At 48.5% G+C, this 26,695-nt stretch overlaps 1 protein-coding gene across 1 annotated transcript in view; it reads left to right on the top strand.

The window, feature by feature from the left end:
* Window positions 1-26,695, top strand: part of LOC134017800 (NACHT, LRR and PYD domains-containing protein 12-like) — an 88,696-nt gene that overhangs the window by 37,323 nt on the left and 24,678 nt on the right. Inside the window, exons 2-3 of the mRNA XM_062457831.1 lie at window positions 21,458-21,574; window positions 24,838-24,954. The gene's annotated coding sequence lies outside the window, so the exon portion shown is untranslated. The remainder of the gene's footprint in view (window positions 1-21,457; window positions 21,575-24,837; window positions 24,955-26,695) is intronic.

Raw genomic sequence — 26,695 nt, 5'->3', positions numbered from 1 at the left:
AAAAAGAATAATCAATACAAATATATTTCAGATTATTTGTAAAGGATAGAATAGTATCCAGCCATTAAGTTTACCATGCTGTGTGTGGTACAACCATGGCTTGAACTGAAGCATGTTCAACCACTCAGGGTTGAATCCAGTGCCCCTGTGTTTGGTGCCTTTGGATGTTGCCAAAGTCCTGTCTGCTAGAAACAGAAGAATATAAATGATTTCCCTTGTCCTGGAACCTGCTTTCTTACCTGCCTGTTTCCACATCTGTTTGTACACCTCACCTGTTGTTTCAGCTGTCTCTCTCACAGCAGCATGGATGCTGTCATCCTCTCCTACTCTTTCTTCAAGGCCTAAAGAAACTATTTCTTTCTCTCCCTGACCCTGTCTTTTTGCCTGAGCAGCACTGGTTGAAGCCTGAAAATATTGTAAACAAATTAATAACAAAACGAATTACTATACTGGTCGGACTGTTCAGCGCTGTTTCAGACTGATACCTCCGGTTCTGGCTGGTCCTCATCCTCAATACGTGCCTTTTTCAGAAAGTACTTTTCTACACTCATCTGGATTGAAGCAGCAAACATTGTGTTAAAGTAAAAACATTACATAATATTATTTATAATACCTTTATTGGATTCACAGCTGCTACATATAACCTAGCATAATGTTTTTACCTCGACAACCCAACTGCATTTTACCGAAAACTTGCGACTAGATAACTTTCAGGGAATCGCTTGTTTGCTAAGGGTCGGGTCGGGACTCCAACATTAATACACTGACAACATTGTATTGAAATATAATATTTTTTATAGCACTTTTTATTGTGTAAAGAGATAACAACCTTTCGTAAACTTTCGCCAGCCGTCTTCTCTGCACCAATTAGGCCAAATAGGATGATCTCGTTTTTGTCATATAATGTGTACATGTATATGTGACCTTATGAGTGACGTCACCGGTAATGAGATCACGCGAGATACGTTAGTCTTATGTTAATGCTAAAGTGATAAGTTGGATTGACCTGCCTGTGTGTTACCTTCACGTTTGTTCAATAGAGAACTTTGCACTTATACTTATTGAGTGGACATCAGTTCTTTACATGGTGTCAGAAGCGCTTGACGAACACATTGCTTCGAAAGGATGGCCAAGTTTAACCCCCCGGAAAGTTTTGCTTTCGACCGACCGAATGAATGGGCAGATTGGAAGCAACGTTTCCAGAGATTTCGGATGGCGACGAAACTTACTAAAGAGAGTGGCGAAGTTCAGGTCAGTTCACTGATTTATGCCATGGGCAGTGAAGCTGAGAACATTTTCAAATCTTTCAACTTTGCGGATGCAGCGGATGAGAAAAAGTTTGACGTTGTGTTAAAGAAATATGACGAATACTTCTATCCCAAACGCAACGTGATTCACGAGTGCGCTTGTTTTCACCAGAGAGTGCAGCGGCCCGGTGAGAAAGCTGAAATGTTCATCAGAGCCCTTTATGAGATGTCAGAACACTGTGAATTTGGCGTGAACAGAGACGAGCACATCCGTGACCGGATTGTTGTGGGCATTGTCGATAAAGAACTGTCACGCAAATTGCAACTGATGGCTGAACTGACGCTTGCTCAAACCGTTCAAAACGTTTGCCAGTCTGAAGAGGTCACACTCCAAGTTCACCAGCAGGGTGAAGCACACGCTGCGGTGCAGGAGGTCCGTGGAAATGCAGCAGGCAGAGGGAAATCTAAATGGCAACCCAAAAGGAGGGAAAGTGGAGAGCAAGGAGACTCTAAGTGTGGAAAATGTGGGAAATTGAAACACACCGATCCAGCAAGGTGCCCAGCCATGAATTCAACATGCAACAGATGCAAAAAGGTGGGTCACTGGGAAAATAAATGCTATAGTAAATTAGTGAGAGAAGTAACTGAAGAGACAGTTTCACAGAGACCGTATTACCTGGGTGCAGTCACTAACACAAACAGAAATGACGAACTATGGACAATAAAGTTAACAATTGGAGCAGCACCAGTCAAATTTAAGATTGACACAGGTGCAGATGCAAACATTATGGGAGAAGAAACATTTAACAAATTAACTCCCAAGAAGAAATTAGAGCCGTCTAATATCACACTGTGTAGTCCAGGTGGTCAATTGGACTGTTTAGGGAAATTTCTAGCTAGCACAAAATACAAAGGGAAGCCATACACTTTTCCTGTGTACGTCATCAGTGGCAAAACTGCAAATAACTTGCTGAGCAGAGACACAGCAACATCGATGGGGCTTGTGAAGCGCATCGAAGAAGTTCACAAAGCATTCGGTGAACTTGGAACTTTGAAAACAGAACCTGTTAAAATCCTGTTAAAAGAGAACGCACGGCCATACACAGTGCACACGGCCCGTCGCGTCCCTTTGCCCATGTTGCAGCAAGTAAAAGAAGAATTGCAGCGAATGGAGGAGAATGAGGTGATAGAAGCCGTGACTGAACCTACAGACTGGTGTGCACCAATGGTGCCAGTCCCACGGAAAAATGGAAAAGTGCGTATCTGTGTGGATTTGAAGAGGTTAAATGAAGGTGTACGTAGAGAGAGATATGTCCTTCCTACCGCAGAGGAAATCACTGCAAAGCTCAGTGGCGCAACCATGTTCACATCTTTGGATGCCGCCTCTGGCTTTTGGCAAATTCCTCTCCACCCAGAAAGCACCAAATTAACCACCTTCATAATGCCCTTTGGGAGATATGCCTTCAAACGACTCCCATTTGGTATCACGAGCGCGCCTGAAATTTTTCAGCGCAAGATGACGGAGACGCTCAACGGCCTGGAAGGCGTGGCAATCTTTATGGATGATGTGCTAGTGTATGGTGACACTCCTGAGCAGCACGACCAGCGTCTCAGCAAGGTGTTGGAGAGGATTGAGTCGGCCGGACTGAAGCTGAACAAAGAAAAATGTAAATTCAGACAAGACCAGCTTCACTTCCTGGGCCAGGTAATTGACAAATCAGGCGTGAGGCCGGACCCTGATAAAGTCAAAGCAATCCGTGAGCTCCCTCCACCACAGAATGTGAATGACCTAAGGCGTGTCCTGGGTATGTTTAACTACTTAGGGAAATACATCCCAAACCTGTCAACAGTGGGCCAGCCACTATATGAACTGTTAAGATCCAAGTCAGTTTGGACGTGGGACCATTCTCAACAGGAGGCATTCCAGCGCCTGAAAGACATTCTGTCTACCTCTCCAGTCCTGAAATTCTACGATGTGAACCGACCAACTGCTGTATCAGCTGATGCCAGCAGCTATGGCATTGGCGGGGTACTGCTGCAGCTGCACGACAAGGACTGGAAACCAGTGGCATTCTGCTCGCGTCGTCTGTCGGAGGCCGAGACCAGATATGCCCATATTGAGAAAGAATGTTTGGCTAGTGTGTGGGCGTGTGAGAGATTCGAGAAGTACCTCTGTGGCCTTGAAAACTTCAAGTTGGTCACAGACCACAAGCCTTTGGTGCCACTTATGAACAAAAAGGACCTTGACAATGTGCCAATACGATGCCAAAGGCTACTCATGAGACTGATGAGGTTTAAACCAACAGCTGAATACGCACCTGGAAAAACATTGACAGTGGCAGATACACTCTCGCGAAGTCCGCTACAGTACGTAGAAAGAGAGGCTGACACTCGCTCAGATGTAGCGTGTTACATAGCAGCCATTGTTGATAATATGCCAGCTACTCCACATAAACTGATGGCCATAAAGACAGCTACAGCAGCTGACTACAATCTTCAGTTAGTGTTGCAGTACGTCAGATCCGGTTGGCCTGAGTATATAGGCAATGTTCCAGCAGTGATTAAAGACTACTTTCCCATCAGAAATGAACTGTCTGAACACAACGGGATCATCATTAGAGGAAACCGCATGGTGATTCCTGATGTCATGAGAGCAGACATCCTGGATCGAATACATGACGGACATCAAGGTCTGACAAAGTGCCGAGAGCGGGCCCATGCGTCTGTGTGGTGGCCCGGCGTCTCATCTGAAATTAAAAACAAAGTCCAGTCTTGTCAGGTATGCCGTGAGATGAAACCCGCACAGCGAAAGGAACCCCTGATCTCAACCCCCTTACCTGATAGACCCTGGAAGAGACTCGCCATTGACCTGTGTGACCATAACAAACACATCTACCTTGTTGTCTCGGACTACTTCTCCCGGTTCCTTGAGATACTTCACCTGCCAACAACCACTGCTTCACAGGTGATTTTAAAGCTGAAAGGAGTGTTTGGAAGATTTGGTTGTCCAGATCAGGTCGTTTCAGACAATGGGCCTCAGTTCTCTTGCCAAGAGTTTCAAGAGTTTGCAAGACAGTTTGACTTTATGCACATCACCTCTAGTCCACACAACCCCCAAGGGAACGGACATGCTGAGAGAGGAGTACAAACCGCAAAGAGAATCCTACAGCAGAAAGATCCTCTGCTCGCCCTTATGTGCTATCGGTCAACGCCTTGCGCCACCACAGGCGTGAGCCCAGCAGAGCTGCTTATGGGCCGGAAGATCAAAACAACTCTTCCGACTCTGGAGGCAAATCTTCAGCCTCGATGGCCTGATCTGGAATTAGTCAGGAATAAGGATGCAATGGAAAAACAGAAACAAGCATTCTACTTTAATCAGCGCCATGGAGCCAGACCCCTACCACCACTAAAACCAGGTGATCCGGTCCTCATGAAATTGGACCATCAGAAGTCCTGGAAAACACCCGCCATTGTCACTGGAGAAGGCATCACACCTCGATCCTTTGTCATTGAAACACCCCAGGGTGCAACACTGCGACGCAACCGCCGTCACTTGCAACATGTTCCTGAAACAGCTGGAGCTGCACACCCTTTAGCTCCAGCTGGACTACAGCAGGGAGCTGCTGGACAGCAGCCCGACCCTCCAGTTACAACTGACACTACCTCACCTGCAGCCAGTGTCAAACCACCAGACCCACAGAATGGACTGTTTCATACCCGGTCTGGCAGACAGAGTAAACCTGGGGAAAGACTGAATCTGTGAAAAAGAGAGAGAGAAAAAAAGAAAAAGAAAGAATGTCACATGTTCACTGTGCTGTATGTTGCTATTTTGTTCAGTAATTAAGCTATGGACTGTGGGGAGGGGAAAGAAAAGAAAGAGAAAAAAATAAGGTTGTTGATTCTGTGAATTTAAAAGTTTACTGAAGCTGTGAAATAAGCTAATGTTCTAATGATCTAATTGATAAAATGCTCAGATTTTGATTTTGATAATTTAGTGTTTGATAAGCTAAGTAATATCAGTGTCTTGCTGATTTAATGAAAGCAGTATCTTCTGAATGTTTAGTCAGGAAATGTAATTGTCTTGTTTTGTTCTGAGAGAAAGAAACAAGCTGAAAAGAGGAGATGTCATATAATGTGTACATGTATATGTGACCTTATGAGTGACGTCACCGGTAATGAGATCACGCGAGATACGTTAGTCTTATGTTAATGCTAAAGTGATAAGTTGGATTGACCTGCCTGTGTGTTACCTTCACGTTTGTTCAATAGAGAACTTTGCACTTATACTTATTGAGTGGACATCAGTTCTTTACAGTTTTCATGACACGCGAGACAGACGTGGTGTGCACGGAGGGGAGGGGCTGTGTGTGCGTTTGTATGTGAGACGCGTGAGTGACAGACACGGAGGGAGAGGAAATGCAACTGAACGAGTACGCTGCGTGTTCGTAACAGCGAAAAAAAAAAAAAGAAACTCAATGTGTGGCGGCCGGTGTTTAACCTGTGGCGCACCGCCACGAAATAGTCTATGTGTGGGAAACACTGGCTGGAGGTCAGAGGGCTCAAGGCAGATGTGTATGTGCAGATGTCTTAGTTTATTCGGTCGGGACTGGCTTCGCAAAATTAAACTGAATTGGCATGAGGTTAAGTATGCTCACACGACAGAGGTTCGGAGTGGCGTCCAGCCCGGCCATTTTCCAAAGGACAATGGACACTATTGCAAGGGATTCCACATGTAGCCGTGTACTTAGATGACATATTAATCACAGGGGCTACTGAGGCTAGGCACCTTGAACACTTAGAGCAGGTGCTCAAGAGACTCTCAGACGCAGGGCTGTGCCTGAGACAGGAAAAGTGTGTGTTTATGGCAGAGGGGGTGACTTATCTGGGACATGCGATCAACACAGAGGGGCTCCGTCCAAGTGAGGGCTATCAAGGAAGCTCCAAGCCCTAAGAACGTCACAGAACTCCGCTCATTCCTGGGTATGGTGAATTACTATGGAAAATTCCTGCAGGATCTATCGAAGGTGTTAGCCCCACTGTACAAGCTGCTGCACAATGACACAAAGTGGCAGTGTGCAGCGGAGCAGGAGAAATCATTTGCCGAGGTGAAAGAACTCCTTCATTCAGCAAAGCTGCTCGTTCACTATGATCCAGATAAAGACATGGTGCTCTCATGTGATGCCTCGCCCTATGGAGTGGGGGCAGTCCTTTCACATGTCATGGAAGAGGGCTCAGAGAGACCTGTGGGATTTGTTTCAAGGACACTGACAGCTGCAGAGAAAGGGTACTCACAGTTGGACAAAGAAGGTCTAGCCATTGTTTTTGCAGTAAAGCGGTTCCATCAGTACTTATATGGGCGTGTTTTTAAGATCTATACTGACCATAAACCCCTGATGAGCCTGTTCAGTGAAACGCGTGGCATTCCGCCGCTATCATCAGCAAGGATCTAACAGTGGGCACTCATCTTGTCAGCCACCAATACAGCATAGTGTACAGAGCAGGGAAGGACAACGCAAACGCTGACGCGTTGAGTCGCCTGCCATTGCCTGAGACACCGGTCTCAACATATGTGCCTCTGGAGACTGTTTTTTCATTAGAGAAGTTGTCACAGACACCAGTAAAGGCCGCCCAAGTCAAGCAGTGGACAGAGAGAGACCCGGTGCTGTCCAAAGTAAAGACTTACCTGTTACAGGGCTGGCCCAGGGAGGTGGACAGTGAGGAACTGAAACCATATGCCACACGCAAGACTGAACTCAGCCTACAGGATGGCTGCATTTTCTGGGGTGCGAGAGTAGTCATCCCTCCCCCAGGTCGCTGGCAGATTGTGGAGGAGATACATGAGACCCATCCGGGTGCGTCGCGAATGAAGAGCCTAGCAAGGTCCTATGTCTGGTGGCCAAAGATGGATTTAGACCTGGAGACCAAGGTGAAATCATGCACACAATGTCAGTCTAATCAGCGCATGTCGCCACCAGCCCCTTTGCAACCCTGGGAGTGGCCAGACCACCCCTGGTCTAGACTACATCTGGACTTCGCTGACGCCACAGACCACTACTGCTCGGGCTCCAGCAGAGTTGTGGATGGGGCGTCGGCCTAAGTCAAAATTGGACCTACTGCGTCCAGACATAAAGGCCACGGTGATGAGGAAGCAGGAAAAGCAGAAAGAGGGACATGATCAACGTGCACAAGAGAGACAGCTGAAACCAGGGGACAATGTCTATGTGAGAAATTTCAGCTGCAACTCTAGTCAGAAATGGCTTCCCGGGGGTATCCTGACGCAGAGAGGTCCTCTCTCCTATGTTGTTGAGCTGACTGATGGACGAGTGTTCCGCAGACATCAAGACCATGTCCTCCTACGTCATGACATCAGCCAAGAGATCATCCGCACCTCCGAGTGTCCCCTGGGGAGCCAGCCTCTGGTGGGAGTATCACCAGAGGAAAGGTCACTCGGGGACGGGTCGGCGGTCCCTGGGGGGACGGACATTTGACTATGGACCCACAGAACCCTCCGGTGACCCCGTCACCTGAACTACCCGAACCACCTACACCGGCAGTGCCAGCTACAGCCCCGGAGATGGTGCGCAGGTCACAGCGTGCTCGAAAGCCTCCAGACAGACTGATTGTGGGTTCATCACTGTATGGGTTCAATTGAATTGACTGTGCCAGTTGTAAGTGTATAGGCCAAATAGAAATGTTGTTGAAATTAGGATTATGTAAAACAAGGACACTAATTTAGCTTAATTTGATGAGTTGATTTGTATGCGGGGAATGTTGGAATTTGGTGGGGGAGGAGTGTTGTAATGGTTCTTTTGTTATACCACCAGGGGGGAGGTCTAGTATAAATTAACACCAGTTTAGCACTTCCTCTGATTCTCGTATGCACGAGGAAAGTACCTGAGTACACCCTGTATGGCAACCTGGGCTCTTTCATATAAAGCTACCGCTTGATATATCCTTCTTCGTGGTCCGTGTCCTTGGCTAAGTTACCACAACATTCTACAACACTTACCTTGGTCAGCACCATCCACTCAGCCATCGCCACACAGCGCCTGTAAAAGAGCAAACACATTATTTCACAACACTTTCTTTTGTATTTCTGTCTTTTCCTTCCTTTCTTTAGTTTAGTTTAAAAACACAGGAATGATGCCTGTGCTCCTAAAGACCACCTAGTCTTCCTTTTAACCCTACTCTAACCCTACCCTAACCCAAACCCTATTCCCCTCACCCTCCCTCCCTACTCTCTCTCTCCCCCCACCCTCCCTCCCTACTCTCTCCCCCTCCCTCCCTACTCTCCCCCCCCCCCTCCCTCCCTACTCTCTCTCTCTCCCACCCTCCCTCCCTACTCTCTCCCCCACCCTCCCTCCCTACTCTCTCCCCCACCCTCCCTCCCTACTCTCTCTCTCCCTACTCTCTCCCCCCACCCTCCCTCCCTACTCTCTCCCCCACCCTCCCTCCCTACTCTCTCCCCCCACCCTCCCTACTCTCTCCCCCCACCCTCCCTACTCTCTCCCCCCACCCTCCCTCCCTACTCTCCCCCCACCCACCCTCCCTCCCTACTCTCTCCCCCCACCCTCCCTCCCTACTCTCTCCCCCCACCCTCCCTCCCTACTCTCTCCCCCCACCCTCCCTCCCCACACTCCCTCCCTACTCCCCCCCCCCACCCTCCCTCCCCACACTCCCTCCCTACTCCCCCCCCCCACCCTCCCTCCCTACTCTCCCCCCACCCTCCCTCCCTACTCTCTCCCTCCACCCTCCCTCCCTACTCTCTCCCCCCACCCTCCCTCCCCACACTCCCTCCCTACTCCCCCCCCACCCTCCCTCCCTACTCTCTCCCCCTCTCTCCCTACTCTCCCCCCCCCCACCCTCCCTCCCTACTCTCTCTCTCTCCCACCCTCCCTACTCTCTCCCCCACCCCCCCTCCCTACTCTCTCCCCCCACCGTCCCTCCCTCTCTCTCCCTCCAACCTCCCTCCCTACTCTCTCCCCCCACCCTCCCTCCCCACCCTCCCTCCCTACTCTCCCCCCCACCCTCCCTCCCTACTCTCTCCCCCCACCCTCCCTCCCTACTCTCTCCCCCACCCTCCCTCCCTACTCTCTCTTTCCCTACTCTCTCCCCCCACCCTCCCTCCCTACTCTCTCCCCCACCCTCCCTACTCTCCCCCCCCACCCTCCCTCCCTACTCTCTCTCTCCCACCCTCCCTCCCTACTCTCTCCCCCACCCTCCCTCCCTACTCTCTCTTTTCCTACTCTCTCCCCCCACCCTCCCTCCCTACTCTCTCCCCCACCCTCCCTACTCTCCCCCCCCACCCTCCCTCCCTACTCTCTCTCTCCCACCCTCCCTCCCTACTCTCTCCCCCACCCTCCCTCCCTACTCTCTCTCTCCCTACTCTCTCCCCCCACCCTCCCTCCCTACTCTCTCCCCCACCCTCCCTCCCTACTCTCTCCCCCCACCCTCCCTACTCTCTCCCCCCACCCTCCCTCCCTACTCTCTCCTTCCACCCTCCCTCCCTACTCTCTCCCCCCACCCTCCCTCCCTACTCTCTCCCTCCACCCTCCCTCCCTACTCTCTCCCCCTACCCTCCCTCCCTAGTCTCTCCCTCCACCCTCCCTCCCTACTCTCTCCCCCCACCCTCCTTCCCTACTCTCTCCCTCCACCCTCCCTCCCTACTCTCTCCCCCCACCCTCCTTCCCTACTCTCTCCCTCCACCCTCCCTCCCTACTCTCCTCCCCACCCTCCCTCCCTACTCTCTCTCTCCCCCACCCTCCCTCCCCACTCTCCCCCCACCCTCCCTCCCTACTCTCTCTCTCCCTACTCTCCCCCCCACCCTCCCTCCCTACTCTCTCTCTCCCACCCTCCCTCCCTACTCTCTCCCCCACCCTCCCTCCCTACTCTCTCTCTCCCTACTCTCTCCCCCCACCCTCCCTCCCTACTCTCTCCCCCACCCTCCCGCCCTACTCTCTCCCCCCACCCTCCCTCCCTACTCTCTCCCCCCACCCTCACTCCCTACTCTCTCCTTCCACCCTCCCTCCCTACTCTCTCCCCCCACCCTCCCTCCCTACTCTCTCCCCCCACCCTCCCTCCCTACTCTCTCCCTCCACCCTCCCTCCCTACTCTCTCCCCCCACCCTCTCTCCCTCCACCCTCCCTCCCTACTCTCTCCCCCCACCCTCCCTCCCTGCTCTCTCCCTCCCTCCACCCTCCCTCCATACTCTCTCCCCCACCCTCCCTCCCTACTCTCTCCCCCCACCCTCCCTCCCTACTCTCTCCCCCTCCCTCCCTACTCTCCCCCCCCCACCCTCCCTCCCTACTCTCTCTCTCCCTACTCTCTCCCCCCACCCTCCCTCCCTACTCTCTCCCCCACCCTCCCTCCCTACTCTCTCCCCCCACCCTCCCTCCCTACTCTCTCTCCCCCACCCTCCCTCCCTACTCTCTCCCCCCACCCTCCCTCCCTACTCTCTCCCCCCACCCTCCCTCCCTACTCTCTCCCCCCACCCTCCCTCCCTACTCTCTCCCTCCACCCTCCCTCCCTACTCTCTCCCTCCACCCTCCCTCCCTACTCTCTCCCCCCACCCTCCCTCCCTACTCTCTCCCCCTCCCTCCCTACTCTCCCCCCCCACCCTCCCTCCCTACTCTCTCTCTCCCTACTCTCTCCCCCCACCCTCCCTCCCTACTCTCTCCCCCACCCTCCCTCCCTACTCTCTCCCCCCACCCTCCCTCCCTACTCTCTCTCCCCCACCCTCCCTCCCTACTCTCTCCCCCCACCCTCCCTCCCTACTCTCTCCCCCCACCCTCCCTCCCTACTCTCTCCCCCCACCCTCCCTCCCTACTCTCTCCCCCCACCCTCCCTCCCTACTCTCTCCCTCCACCCTCCCTCCCTACTCTCTCCCTCCACCCTCCCTCCCTACTCTCTCCCCCCACCCTCCCTCCCTACTCTCCTCCCTACCCTCCCTCCCTACTCTCTCCCTACGTATGGCTCTGTACGGTCACCTGCACTACCAGACTGGGGAGCACAGGAAGGCTCAGGAGGGCTATGAGAGGACCCTGGACTTAGTGGTGGACGCCTGAGACACACATCCCATCTACCTGCACCTGGGCTCAATCTACCTGGAGGAGGCCAGGGGGAGATGGGCAGGGTCACACACACACATGAACCAGGGAGATGGTTTAGTAACTTAACTAGGAGGTCGTTTGGGGACAATCATTGTTTTGCTGTAAGTAAAACCCATCTGTTTGTATCTGTCCATTTGTAGTATGAGAAGGCTCAAAGGACATATTTAGGTGCCTGCATGAGTACCTGTCTTGTCTCACCTCCCTGAGAGCCCTGCATATCCCAGACCTGCTCAACAAAGGAGCAGACCTGATGTCACGGGGACGAACCACCGTTGGGGGTGGATGGACGAGGCCTCTCCCTCAGTGGAAGGATGCTCTCCCAAGCCGGAGGCACGGTGAAGAGCCCACCTGGGATCGGAGGTCCTCTCATGGCTTGGCTACTGAGAGGGACCTGTTAGAACACAGAGGTCTGTCTGAGGCTGTCATCCAGACTGTACAGAGCACACGCATGTGATCCACTGTGAGGGGTCATGTGATCCACTGTGAGGGGTCATGTGATCCACTGTGAGGGGTCATGTAATCCACTGTGAGGGGTCATGTGATCCACTGTGAGGGGTCATGTGATCCACTGTGAGGGGTCATGTGACACGCTGGCAAACTTTCTCTCGGTGGTGTGGAGGACAAAACGTTGACCCAGTCTGGTACCGGATCAAAACGTTCTTGTGCTATTTACAATCACTGTTTGACAGGAGACTGCGGGTAGTGTCAGGGTATATGCAACAGCCGTCTCAGCTTGTCATGAAGGTGTTGCCAGGACGACTCTGTTCAGCCACCTGTTGGTTAAACGTTTCCTGTCTGGTACGTACAGGCTCAGACCCCCTCAGAGAGGTTTCCTGTCTGGTACGTACAGGCTCAGACCCCCTCAGAGAGGTTTCCTGTGTGGTACGTACAGGCTCAGACCCCCTCAGAGAGGTTTCCTGTGTGGTACGTACAGGCTCAGACCCCCTCAGAGAGCGTCAGGGCCACGGTGGGACCTGTCCATGCTGGAGGCTCTGTGGAAGCACAGACAAGACAGGGTCTAGTTATGCAACACTGTTTGAACCAGTTGCTACCTGTTCTATACCAAGACCTCTATAAACACCCAGTCCAAACCCACCCTGGACCCCCTCTCTCCTGCCTGCTTGATGCCTCTCCAGACCTGCCCTGGACCCCCACTCTCCTGCCTGCTTGATCCCTCTCCAGACCTGCCCTGGACCCCCACTCTCCTGCCTGCTTGATCCCTCTCCAGACCTGCCCTGGACCCCCACTCTCCTGCCTGCTTGATCCCTCTCCAGACCTGCCCTGGACCCCCACTCTCCTGCCTGCTTGATCCCTCTCCAGACCTGCCCTGGACCCCCACTCTCCTGCCTGCTTGATCCCTCTCCAGACCTGCCCTGGACCCCCACTCTCCTGCCTGCTTGATGCCTCTCCAGACCTGCCCTGGACCCCCTCTCTCCTGCCTGCTTGATCCCTCTCCAGACCTGCCCTGGACCCCCTCTCTCCTGCCTGCTTGATCCCTCTCCAGACCTGCCCTGGACCCCCACTCTCCTGCCTGCTTGATCCCTTTCCAGACCCGCCCTGGACCCCCACTCTCCTGCCTGCTTGATCCCTCTCCAGACCCGCCCTGGACCCCCACTCTCCTGCCTGCTTGATCCCTCTCCAGACCTGCCCTGGACCCCCACTCTCCTGCCTGCTTGATCCCTCTCCAGACCTGCCCTGGACCCCCACTCTCCTGCCTGCTTGATCCCTCTCCAGACCCACCCTGCCCCTACTCCTCTTCAGACACTGCTACCATGTCTGTAAATAGGTTACATGCATCTAACATTTGTCAGGATTGACCCCTGGTTATAGCCACTCATATACAGACATCTAACATTAGCCTGTATTTTATCAGTTGGTCAGGTGAAACACACCAAAGCCTGCCCACAATGTGTTCCTGACAATAAAGGCCTTGTTTACTGTGAACATGTTGTGAGTAGCCTTAGTGGTGATGTATTGAGACATCACCCTGGTCTCTGCTCCAAGCCCAGTCAGCATCATTAAAGGCCTCATCAAGTTTCCCTTCCTGAAATGCTGTCCCTGTCAGCACATTCATGATCATTGACCTAGGCACTTTCTGTAAAGCTCTTTCTTGTAAGTCGCTTTGGATAAAAGTGTCTGCCAAATGAATACATGTAAATGTAATGTAGGTGAGAACTGCAGGAAGTGTTAAGACTAAAACAGGAAGTCACAACATTCTCAGAGACAGTGGCGGCTGGGAAGCCCCCGCAGCCCCCGCAAGGGGGGGGGGCCCCACTTCCTAAGGGCCCCGCCCTGCATATCAAAAAACAGACTGGGCCTATATAAAAAAAATATATATATATATAAAAAACAAGGAAAACTCTTTGAGGGCGCTCATTGAGAGCCCCACGTTTCAACTGCCAGGTAAAGGAATTCCGTAATGTAGGCAACGTAACAGATCTAAATAGGCTAAATAGTCTCAAAATCCCTGAATCTGGCAACAATGGCTTTTGCGTATCTTACGTGCCTTTTGGGCCATTACGCCTATTGAACGCTCACGTTTCAAAAATACTAATCATTAGGCTACGTTCTGCTAGATGACGGTAGAGACATGAGTAAAAGAAAATATGCATGCGGTGCTCAAAAGCGCAGAAATAAACTGTTGTCTGAACAAGCTCGAGCAAAACACCCGAAGATTACACACTTATTTAGACCAGCCAGAGAAGAATATTATCAACATCTCCAGACGAAACACTACCGCAGCCGCAGGTAGCTAGCAGCAGCACGTCTTCACCAGCAACCAACAAAAAATATACTTGCTTAGCCTACTTATTGGCAAGAATAAATGTTTTCCTTTCCTCCATTGATTGTGTGTTATTTCGGCGATGCTATCCTTGGTGCTGAACTATCAGAAGGCTAGCGCTGTCTTTGGTTTTGAACAATGACAAATGTGTGGCGGCCTGCGGAAACCCTTCACATCGTGAACATTTGGGTCTTTCTGGGTATTATACATATTTGGAAACTACAAACTATCATGAATACAAATCTGTTTAAATAACTCAGATATCTTTATCACAACTGAAGTTACATAATTTTAAAGTTGACCTGTGTCAATAAAGTGATAATAAGCGAGAAAATTGCATTCCACTCCGTTTCATTCTAATTCTGTGGCGAATATGGAAAGGAAATCCTTTTGTTCGTAATCACGTTGTGAATGTAAATGTCAGTTTAAGTATAGGCTACATTAATAACTTCTCAGCAAGTTATTTTTAAGTTTACCAGCCTGACTTCATTGATCAGTTGTTTGGGGCTGCTGCAGCACTCAAAAGAGCAAGCAAACTGAGCATTTGATTTGAAATGGCTTGGAAATCTTGCTATAGCTGACATGTCCAAAAAACGTTGAAATTAACAGTTTTTCAGAAGCTATACTTTTTGTACATTACAATGAAGTTTACGGTGTTAACTATAGAAAACAGATATTTTATGAGCGGCAATGAGCGGCCGCGACATCCGACGGGTTTTTGCAGGAGGCCACACAAATAGGCTGCTATTATGATTTTATTATTTTTAAACTTTTTTCTTTCTCTCACATTGGTGAATATAGGCTATATTTAAAGGTAGACAGCAATGTATAAGATAGTATGGAGATACATTTTGAGTGGATTTAGGGGAGGGGCCTCGAGCTCCGACTTTGCGGGGGGCCTCTGCAAAGTCCCGGCCGCCACTGCTCAGAGATGGTTTATGTTTTGTTCACTATGAGTTAAGCACACCTCACCTGCTCATAACATTGTGTCACTTCTGCGTATCTGTTGTGAATCTGAAGGGGATCGATTCATTGTGTTCCCTAATTATGTATAATCAGGTCATGAGTTGCTGTGGATTCTGCCAGCCTCTGGTATTACTGTAATGTAGTGCCTCAGCAACACTACAGGAACACAGTGTTAGATCTCCCTCATACACAAACACATCCAGTAAACACACTTCACCCTGACATGATACATCTGGTGTCTGAGCAGCATGTTCTGTGCAGAAGTCAGGGCACACAGGCTTCAGTTATTCAGCAAAGATCTATATCCTCCTGACACCCAGGAGAAAGCTCTTTAGAGGTTTACATTGTACATGACATGCGTGTTTGGGTTTGGTTCATGAACATAATAATTTCACAAATGTTTTATCTTATAGTTATAGTTATGCATCTATTATAACTTATTTACCTGACTGCTATTCTTAAAGTGTGTCCATTTGTGACATCATTGGAAAGCCTAAGATGTCCTCTCAAATGGACAAAGTATAAGTGTAAAATAAATACAATGGGCAGTATGGTTGCAAAGTCACTAGTCCAAAAGCAATGTCAATGAGAGAGTAGACCAAAGACAAACTATTTCCAGACAGCACCATTGTGTCAACCTTTCTAACTGGATGAATCCCTCTGTGTTTAACCCTGGTCTCAACTTGTGTTCTTTCTGTTGGTTTCCCTCTTCCTCTTCATGTTACTGCTCTGTTCCAGTTGGTTTCCCTCTTCCTCTTATGTTGCCGTCAGTTTCAGTATCACAGCTCAGTGAGAGAAGCGTTTCTCAACAGGTTTCTCAACAAGACTTGTGCTTTTTACAATCACTGTTTGACAGGACACTGCGGGTAGTGTCAGGGTATATGCAACAGCCGTCTCAGCTTGTCATGAAGGTGTTGCCAGGACGACTCTGTTCAGCCTCCTGTTGGTTAAAAGTTTCCTGTCTGGTACGTACAGGCTCAGACCCCCTCAGAGAGCGTCAGGGCCACGGTGGGACCTGTCCATGCTGGAGGCTCTGTGGAAGCACAGACAAGACAGGGTCTAGTTATGCAACACTGTTTGAACCAGCTGCTACCTGTTCTATACCAAGACCTCTATAAACACCCAGTCCAAACCCACCCTGGACCCCCTCTCTCCTGCCTGCTTGATCCCTCTCCAAACCCACCCTGGACCCCCTCTCTCCTGCCTGCTTGATCCCTCTCCAGACCTGCCCTGGACCCCCACTCTCCTGCCTGCTTGATCCCTCTCCAGACCTGCCCTGGACCCCCACTCTCCTGCCTGCTTGATCCCTCTCCAGACCTGCCCTGGACCCCCACTCTCCTGCCTGCTTGATCCCTCTCCAGACCTGCCCTGGACCCCCACTCTCCTGCCTGCTTGATCCCTCTCCAGACCTGCCCTGGACCCCCACTCTCCTGCCTGCTTGATGCCTCTCCAGACTTGCCCTGGACCCCCTCTCTCCTGCCTGCTTGATCCCTCTCCAGACCTGCCCTGGACCCCCACTCTCCTGCCTGCTTGATCCCTCTCCAGACCTGCCCTGGACCCCCACTCTCCTGCCTGCTTGATCCCTCTCCAGACCTGCCCTGGACCCCCACTCTCCTGCCTGCTTGATCCCTCTCCAGACCTGCCCTGGACCCCCACTCTCCTGCCTGCTTGATCCCTCTCCAGACCTGCCCTGGACCCCCTCTCTCCTCCCTGCTTGATCCCTCTCCAGACCTGCCCTGGACCCCCACTCTCCTGCCTGCTTGATCCCTCTCCAGACCCACCCTGCCCCTACTCCTCTTCAGACACTGCTACCATGTCTGTAAATAGGTTACATGCATCTAACATTAGTCAGGATTGACCCCTGGTTATAGCTACTCATATACAGACATCTAACATTAGCCTGTATTTTATCAGTTGGTCAGGTGAAACACACCAAAGCCTGCCCACAATGTGTTCCTGACAATAAAGGCCTTGTTTACTGTGAACATGTTGTGAGTAGCCTTAGTGGTGATGTATTGAGACATCACCCTGATCTCTGCTCCAAGCCCAGTCAGCATCATTAAAGGCCTCATCAAGTTTCCCTTCCTGAAATGCTGTCCCTGTCAGCACATTCATGATCATTGACCTAGGCACTTCCTGTAAAACTCTTTCTTGTAAGTCGCTTTGGATAAAAGTGTCTGCCAAATGAATACATGTAAATGTAATGTAGGTGAGAACTGCAGGAAGTGTTAAGACTAAAACAGGAAGTCACAACATTCTCAGAGACAGTGGCGGCTGGGAAGCCCCCGCAGCCCCCGCAAGGGGGGGGGCCCCCACTTCCTAAGGGCCCCGCCCTGCATATCAAAAAACAGACTGGGCCTATATAAAAAAAATATATATATATATAAAAAACAAGGAAAACTCTTTGAGGGCGCTCATTGAGAGCCCCAAGTTTCAACTGCCAGGTAAAGGAATTCCGTAATGTAGGCAACGTAACAGATCTAAATAGGCTAAATAGTCTCAAAATCCCTGAATCTGGCAACAATGGCTTTTGCGTATCTTACGTGCCTTTTGGGCCATTACGCCTATTGAACGCTCACGTTTCAAAAATACTAATCATTAGGCTACGTTCTGCTAGATGACGGTAGAGACATGAGTAAAAGAAAATATGCACGCGGTGCTCAAAAGCGCAGCAATAAACTGTTGTCTGAACAAGCTCGAGCAAAACACCCGAAGATTACACACTTATTTAGACCAGCCAGAGAAGAATATTATCAACATCTCCAGACGAAACACTACCGCAGCCGCAGGTAGCTAGCAGCAGCACGTCTTCACCAGCAACCAACAATAAATATACTTGCTTAGCCTACTTATTGGCAAGAATAAATGTTTTCCTTTCCTCCATTGATTGTGTGTTATTTCGGCGATGCTATCCTTGGTGCTGAACTATCAGAAGGCTAATGCTGTCTTTGGTTTTGAACAATGACAAATGTGTGGCGGCCTGCGGAAACCCTTCACATCGTGAACATTTGGGTCTTTCTGGGTATTATACATATTTGGAAACTACAAACTATCCTGAATACAAATCTGTTTAAATAACTCAGATATCTTTATCACAACTGAAGTTACATAATTTTAAAGTTGACCTGTGTCAATAAAGTGATAATAAGCGAGAAAATTGCATTCCACTCCGTTTCATTCTAATTCTGTGGCGAATATGGAAAGGAAATCCTTTTGTTCGTAATCACGTTGTGAATGTAAATGTCAGTTTAAGTATAGGCTACATTAATAACTTCTCAGCAAGTTATTTTTAAGTTTAACAGCCTGACTTCATTGATCAATTGTTTGGGGCTGCTGCAGCACTCAAAAGAGCAAGCAAACTGAGCATTTGATTTGAAATGGCTTGGAAATCTTGCTATAGCTGACATGTCCAAAAAACGTTGAAATTAACAGTTTTTCAGAAGCTATACTTTTTGTACATTACAATGAAGTTTACGGTGTTAACTATAGAAAACAGATATTTTATGAGCGGCAATGAGCGGCCGCGACATCCGACGGGTTTTTGCAGGAGGCCACACAAATAGGCTGATATTATGATTTTATTATTTTTAAACTTTTTTATTTCTCTCACATTGGTGAATATAGGCTATATTTAAAGGTAGACAGCAATGTATAAGATAGTATGGAGATACATTTTGAGTGGATTTAGGGGAGGGGCTCGAGCTCCGACTTTGCGGGGGGGCCTCTGCAAAGTCCCGGCCGCCACTGCTCAGAGATGGTTTATGTTTTGTTCACTATGAGTTAAGCACACCTCACCTGCTCATAACATTGTGTCACTTCTGCGTATCTGTTGTGAATCTGAAGGGGATCGATTCATTGTGTTCCCTAATTATGTATAATCAGGTCATGAGTTGCTGTGGATTCTGCCAGCCTCTGGTATTACTGTAATGTAGTGCCTCAGCAACACTACAGGAACACAGTGTTAGATCTCCCTCATACACAAACACATCCAGTAAACACACTTCACCCTGACATGATACATCTGGTGTCTGAGCAGCATGTTCTGTGCAGGAGTCAGGGCACACAGGCTTCAGTTATTCAGCAAAGATCTATATCCTCCTGACACCCAGGAGAAAGCTCTTTAGAGGTTTACATTGTACATGACATGCGTGTTTGGGTTTGGTTCATGAACATAATAATTTCACAAATGTTTTATCTTATAGTTATAGTTATGCATCTATAACTTATTTACCTGATTGCTATTCTTAAAGTGTGTCCATTTGTGACATCATTGGAAAGCCTAAGATGTCCTCTCAAATGTACACAGTATAAGTGTCAAATAAATACAATGGGCAGTATGGTTGCAAAGTCACTAGTCCAAAAGCCATGTCAATGAAAGAGTAGACCAAAGACAAACTATTTCCAGACAGCACCATTGTGTCAACCTTTCTAACTGGATGAATCCCTCTGTGTTTAACCCTGGTCTCAACTTGTGTTCTTTCTGTTGGTTTCCCTCTTCCTCTTCATGTTACTGCTCTGTTCCAGTTGGTTTCCCTCTTCCTCTTATTCTGCGCGTCAGTTTCAGTATCACAGCTCAATAAGAGAAGCGCTTCTCAACAGGAAATGTCCACTCCCAACCTGCACTCATAAAGAGAAGACGCAATACAGTAAGTGTAATGGACGTTATTTTATTGGCAGAGATTTTATGAAATGATTTACAGAACTCCATGCACCTCAATCAATTGACTTGGTGAACAGGACTGTTGGGTGCTTGTTGTTTAATGTGCCGATTCACTATGATGGGCAGTCACCTGAACAGCACTGTTGGGTGCTTGTTGTTTAATGTGCCGATTCACTATGATGGGCAGTCACCTGAACAGCACTGCTGTGGACCTTCAGACCTTCAGTCAAGATAATTCAGAGACTCACGTTCTGGTGGGTCAACAGACCAAAAGACTGACTTTACCAGACTCCAGACTAGGGTGTGTGTGAAATATTTACATTCAGTTTGCCAAAAAAACTACAATGTGTTTTTGATATTTATCTAATGAAAGTTGTGGTAGCCGATCGTTATTCAGACAAAGTGAACCATGTCTATTCTACAGGAGTCTTTAGGTTACCTCCCATCTTGGTCAATGTTCAAACCTATTTGTAGATATAGCATGTTCTGAAGTTGTTGGTCAATTGTTGGTCTGACAACAGACCAATAATTGACTAAATACCTTTGGAGTGACATGCTGTATGCCACTTTAGTATTGGCATTGAAAGGAAATATATTATAACTGACAGTGCATGAATTGTCGTAAATGAACAAAATGCTAAACAAAAGTATTTCATCTCCAGGGCAGATACCAAAAGACGGGGCATGCGTCCTTGTGTCAGTGATCTTAGATTACATTGAAATAAAAATAAATAAAATACACATTTAAAAAATGTGTCTAATCAACATAAACAATTGCGACCCCCCTGCAGTACCTCCCTGGTCAGACAGAGTTGACAGGTGAAAGGTCATTCCCTGCAGTACCTCCCTGGTCAGACAGAGTTGACAGGTGAAAGGTCATTCCCTGCAGTACCTCCCTGGTCAGACAGAGTTGACAGGTGAAAGGTCATTCCCTGCAGTACCTCCCTGGTCAGACAGAGTTGACAGGTGAAAGGTCATTCCCTGCAGTACCTCCCTGGTCAGACAGAGTTGACAGGTGAAAGGTCATTCCCTGCAGTACCTCCCTGGTCAGACAGAGTTGACAGGTGAAAGGTCATCCCCTGCAGTACCTCCCTGGTCAGACAGAGTTGACAGGTGAAAGGTCATTCCCTGCAGTACCTCCCTGGTCAGACAGAGTTGACAGGTGAAAGGTCATTCCCAGTGGCCCATGTTGTTTATTCTCTCTGGTTTCCAGATCAGTGTGGATGAAGGAGAAATAGAGACAGATATAATACTGAGACACAACCCTGGTCTCTGGTCATCCTTGTCAAACCCATGATTGTAAATGTGTTAAGGTGTTGTTGTTCCTGGAAGGAGCCTGAGTTGAGAGCTGTCATGTTCTGAGGAGAGAGTTTCATGTGATACAGCAGACCGTAGCATGTTCAACTTCCTCATTTGAACAGCAGTCAGGGGACAGTATGTAATATTCAGGCTGCTATTCTGCCAAAAAAAAAAACGATCATATAAAACATTGTATTACTCATGTTCATGAAATGTGACTATTACATATTTTATTCAGACTGACACACTGTAGGGCTGATAATGGCAGCCTATGCAGGTTGAAGCTAATCATGGCTCTATGTACATGAGCCAGTTCTGTACATGCTGTTTCTCACCTTGTGGTTTCCTGTCAGCATCAGTCACACAGCCTGAAGAGAGATCTGTCTCTCAACAGGAAATGTTCACATCTGCATTGCATGGACTTGGTAGTTAATGCCTTCAAAACATCACTTCAATACAGAGCACCCAGAGATCCTCAAGACTGAATTAGATAAGATTAAAGTCAAATAAGGTAAGTGTGATAATATTCCCTGTCATGATTCACAGTAGCATATTGATTGATTTGTTCTGTAGTCAAAAGAACAAATATTCCACTCTGGTGGGTGTTGATATGGGCTTGTAATTTTTTTTTGATACCACAGCAATTTGAATAAAATAGATGTTTTAGGCTGGTGTTTTCACATGGTTGAAAATGACAACAGCCACTGATATACTTAAGCAAATCACTTACGCCTAATGTTATTGTTGCACTAGTTATTTGTTTTCCATTGGGCCTTTTAGCCAAGATACAGTTACTCTGTGATCTGGCTAACTGCAATGTTCCTTGAATCTGACCACTGAAATACTGTACAACTATTCACTTCTGATGAATCTTGATCTTCCTCGGGTACATATTCCACTCATTGTGGAACTATACTGTCTGTAAACGATGACAAGTTTCCCTTCCTGATTCACTCAGCTCAAACTGAGAACTGGTTTTGAGCAAGAAATGTCACCAAGAGACCACAACGCTTCCTCATGAAGAGAAGACGGTGCCTTGCACAACTAAACCTGTCATGGCTGGCTTTTAGGCTGTGACAAAATGATTGCACACATGGGGTTGCAAAGTTATGCATGTATTGAACTAAACTAAGAAAAGCAGTTAACAATAATGAAGTGATGGGGTGTGTCCATTAGTGACACAGCAGTGAAGGGAGTGTAGGTTTGGGTCAGGTTGGTTATAGGTGCTGGTCTGTGGGCATCTGTGAAGCCCTCTGTGACACTGCTGATTAAAAGCTTGCTGTTGAAAAGGGCTATACAAATGAATACAATGGATAAATGAGCGAGGCATCAGAATATAGGGGTACTGGAAGTGTAAAACACTATTGAGCTACAAAACAACAAAGTGCTGGCAGCAAAGCTGAGTGGTGATGGTGGAGGGAGGGTGAGAGAAGAGCCTGCTCTTCAACAGGTAGGCAGGCTGCATATAGAGGCCTGTACGGGGCCTGTACTACCAAGCAAGTTCAACAGGTAGGCAGGCTGCATATAGAGGCCTGTACGGGGCCCTGTACTACCAAGCAAGTTCAACACGCCCAGGATCAATTCTCCTGGTAGAACCCTCACTGATATCATTAGTATCCAGATTCAGTCTGTATGGTAGAACCCTCACTGATATCATTAGTATCCAGATTCAGTCTGTATGGTAGAACCCTCACTGCGTCCTTGTGTCAGTGATCTTAGTCAGCTGGGGACTGAATAGGCTCTCGGCCAATCACGGGGAACCTGACAGAGCCAGCATGTAACATGTGACCTTGTGATTGGCACAGCAGTGATAGGGGCAGGTCCTCCTCTTTGTGTACAGGAAGCTTGGAGGTCTAGGCTAGTCTCGGGCTGTGAGTGAACCGGTGCCCTGCTTGAGAGAGCTCCTGTGTGGAGCTGAATGTGTGCATTGCTGACTGAAAGATAAAGTCTTCTGCCTCCATTTATCCGTTCGCTACAATATGTCGAATTCATGTTAATGTGTATTTTAAGACATTGAAATAAAAATAAATAAAATACACATTTAAAAAATGTGTCTAATCAACATAAACAATTGCGACCCCCCTGCAGTACCTCCCTGGTCAGACAGAGTTGACAGGTGAAAGGTCATTCCCTGCAGTACCTCCCTGGTCAGACAGAGTTGACAGGTGAAAGGTCATTCCCTGCAGTACCTCCCTGGTCAGACAGAGTTGACAGGTGAAAGGTCATTCTCTGCAGTACCTCCTTGGTTAGACAGAGTTGACAGGTCAAAGGTCATTCCCTGCAGTACCTCCCTGGTCAGACAGAGTTGACAGGTGAAAGGTCATTCCCTGCAGTACCTCCCTGGTCAGACAGAGTTGACAGGTGAAAGGTCATTCCCTGCAGTACCTCCCTGGTCAGACAGAGTTGACAGGTGAAAGGTCATTCCCTGCAGTACCTCCCTGGTCAGACAGAGTTGACAGGTGAAAGGTCATTCCCTGCAGTACCTCCCTGGTCAGACAGAGTTGACAGGTGAAAGGTCATTCCCTGCAGTACCTCCCTGGTCAGACAGAGTTGACAGGTGAAAGGTCATTCCCTGCAGTACCTCCCTGGTCAGACAGAGTTGACAGGTGAAAGGTCATTCTCTGCAGTACCTCCTTGGTCAGACAGAGTTGACAGGTGAAAGGTCATTCCCTGCAGTACCTCCCTTGTCAGACAGAGTTGACAGGTGAAAGGTCATTCCCTGCAGTACCTCCCTGGTCAGACAGAGTTGACAGGTGAAAGGTCATTCCCTGCAGTACCTCCCTGGTCAGACAGAGTTGACAGGTGAAAGGTCATTCCCTGCAGTACCTCCCTGGTCAGACAGAGTTGACAGGTGAAAGGTCATTCCCTGCAGTACCTCCCTGGTCAGACAGAGTTGACAGGTGAAAGGTCATTCCCTGCAGTACCTCCCTGGTCAGACAGAGTTGACAGGTGAAAGGTCATTCCTTGCAGTACCTCCCTGGTCAGACAGAGTTGACAGGTGAAAGGTCATTCCCTGCAGTACCTCCCTGGTCAGACAGAGTTGACAGGTGAAAGGTCATCCCCTGCAGTACCTCCCTGGTCAGACAGAGTTGACAGGTGAAAGGTCATTCCCTGCAGTACCTCCCTGGTCAGACAGAGTTGACAGGTGAAAGGTCATCCCCTGCAGTACCTCCCTGGTCAGACAGAGTTGACAGGTGAAAGGTCATTCCCTGCAGTACCTCCCTGGTCAGACAGAGTTGACAGGTGAAAGGTCATTCCCAGTGGCCCATGTTGTTTATTCTCTCTGGTTTCCAGATCAGTGTGGATGAAGGAGAAGTAGAGACAGATATAATACTGAGACACAACCCTGGTCTCTGGTCATCCTTGTCAAACCCATGATTGTAAATGTGTTAAGGTGTTGTTGTTCCTGGAAGGAGCCTGAGTTGAGAGCTGTCATGTTCTGAGGAGAGAGTTTCATGTGATACAGCAGACCGTAGCATTTTCAACTTCCTCATTTGAACAGCAGTCAGGGGACAGTATGTAATATTCAGGCTGCTATTCTGCCAACAAAAAAAACGATCATATAAAACATTGTATTACTCATGTTCATGAAATGTGACTATTACATATTTTATTCAGACTGACACACTGTAAGGCTGATAATGGCAGCCTATGCAGGTTGAAGCTAATCATGGCTCTATGTACATGAGCCAGTTCTGTACATGCTGTTTCTCACCTTGTGGTTTCCTGTCAGCATCAGTCACACAGCCTGAAGAGAGATCTGTCTCTCAACAGGAAATGTTCACATCTGCATTGCATGGACTTGGTAGTTAATGCCTTCAGAACATCACTTCAATACAGAGCACCCAGAGATCCTCAAGACTGAATCAGATAAGATTAAAGTCAAATAAGGTAAGTGTGATAATATTCCCTGTCATGATTCACAGTAGCATATTGATTGATTTGTTCTGTAGTCAAAAGAACAAATATTCCACTCTGGTGGGTGTTGATATGGGCTTGTAATTATTTTTTGATACCACAGCAATTTGAATAAAATAGATGTTTTAGGCTGGTGTTTTCACATGGTTGAAAATGACAACAGCCACTGATATACTTAAGCAAATCACTTACGCCTAATGTTATTGTTGCACTAGTTATTTGTTTTCCATTGGGCCTTTTAGCCAAGATACAGTTACTCTGTGATCTGGCTAACTGCAATGTTCCTTGAATCTGACCACTGAAATACTGTACAACTATTCACTCCTGATGAATCTTGATCTTCCTCGGGTACATATTCCACTCATTGTGGAACTATACTGTCTGTAAACGATGACAAGTTTCCCTTCCTGATTCACTCAGCTCAAACTGAGAACTGGTTTTGAGCAAGAAATGTCACCAAGAGACCACAACGCTTCCTCATGAAGAGAAGACGGTCCCTTGCACAACTAAACCTGTCATGGCTGGCTTTTAGGCTGTGACAAAATGATTGCACACATGGGGTTGCAAAGTTATGCATGTATTGAACTAAACTAAGAAAAGCAGTTAACAATAATTAAGTGATGGGGTGTGTCCATTAGTGACACAGCAGTGAAGGGAGTGTAGGTTTGGGTCAGGTTGGTTATAGGTGCTGGTCTGTGGGCATCTGTGAAGCCCTCTGTGACACTGCTGATTAAAAGCTTGCTGTTGAAAAGGGCTATACAAATGAATACAATGGATAAATGAGCGAGGCATCAGAATATAGGGGTACTGGAAGTGTAAAAACACTATTGAGCTACAAAACAACAAAGTGCTGGCAGCAAAGCTGAGTGGTGATGGTGGAGGGAGGGTGAGAGAAGAGCCTGCTCTTCAACAGGTAGGCAGGCTGCATATAGAGGCCTGTACGGGGCCCTGTAGTAAGTAAGTAAGTAAGACTTTTTTTATATAGCACTTTTCATACAAGAATTGCAGCTCAAAGTGCTTTACATAAAATCAACAAAAACAATAATACAAGTGTTGATCTAAAACGTTTAACAAACCAAACTAGCCGCACTCTATCTGCGGTCTCTCGAATCCATCTTAGATCCGAGCTGCCACTTGCAGTTTCTAATACACAAACATGACAAGGGGGTAGACAGGACAAGACAAGGTAAACATGAGGAGAGGAGGAAAAAAGGCAACACCCAGACAATGCTCCTAGAGGAGTACAGTGTGGGAACAGACAAAAACCTCAGCACATAAGCACAACAACATTTACAAAAACACGTGACTTGCAACGGGGAGTGGGGAAACAAGCAGGCGAAGGCGTTGGATGGGGGTGGGGGGGTGATGATATCTGTAGTAGGTGAAAGTTCATGTGTGAGTAGGTCTGGGCTGGCGCCCTCGACCTAGGCCACAATCAGTCCGATTCTCCCTATGCAGATTGTGTTGGCCAGGAGACATCCTTGGTCATGACCCGGGCAGAGACCAAACCACAGATGTCGGTGGGGGGGGGGGGGGGGGAGGGGGAGGGAGGAGCAAGATAGTCTCGCTTCAGCGCTCTCCAGGGGAGTTGTTTTCCAGCGACGGCCTTGGCCAAGGACTGTGCTGGTTACGGGGCCGAAAGTGGATAAGATTGGGGTAGTTGTTTTGACGAGTAGCCGCAACTCAATTTTCACGTCCACCCTTCAGGAAGGTC

This window comes from Osmerus eperlanus, chromosome 3 (genome assembly GCF_963692335.1).
Source record: "Osmerus eperlanus chromosome 3, fOsmEpe2.1, whole genome shotgun sequence".
NCBI classification, from domain to species: Eukaryota; Metazoa; Chordata; class Actinopteri; order Osmeriformes; family Osmeridae; genus Osmerus; species Osmerus eperlanus.
Note: the sequence above shows the minus strand (reverse complement) of the source record. Positions and strands in the feature narration are given on the sequence as shown.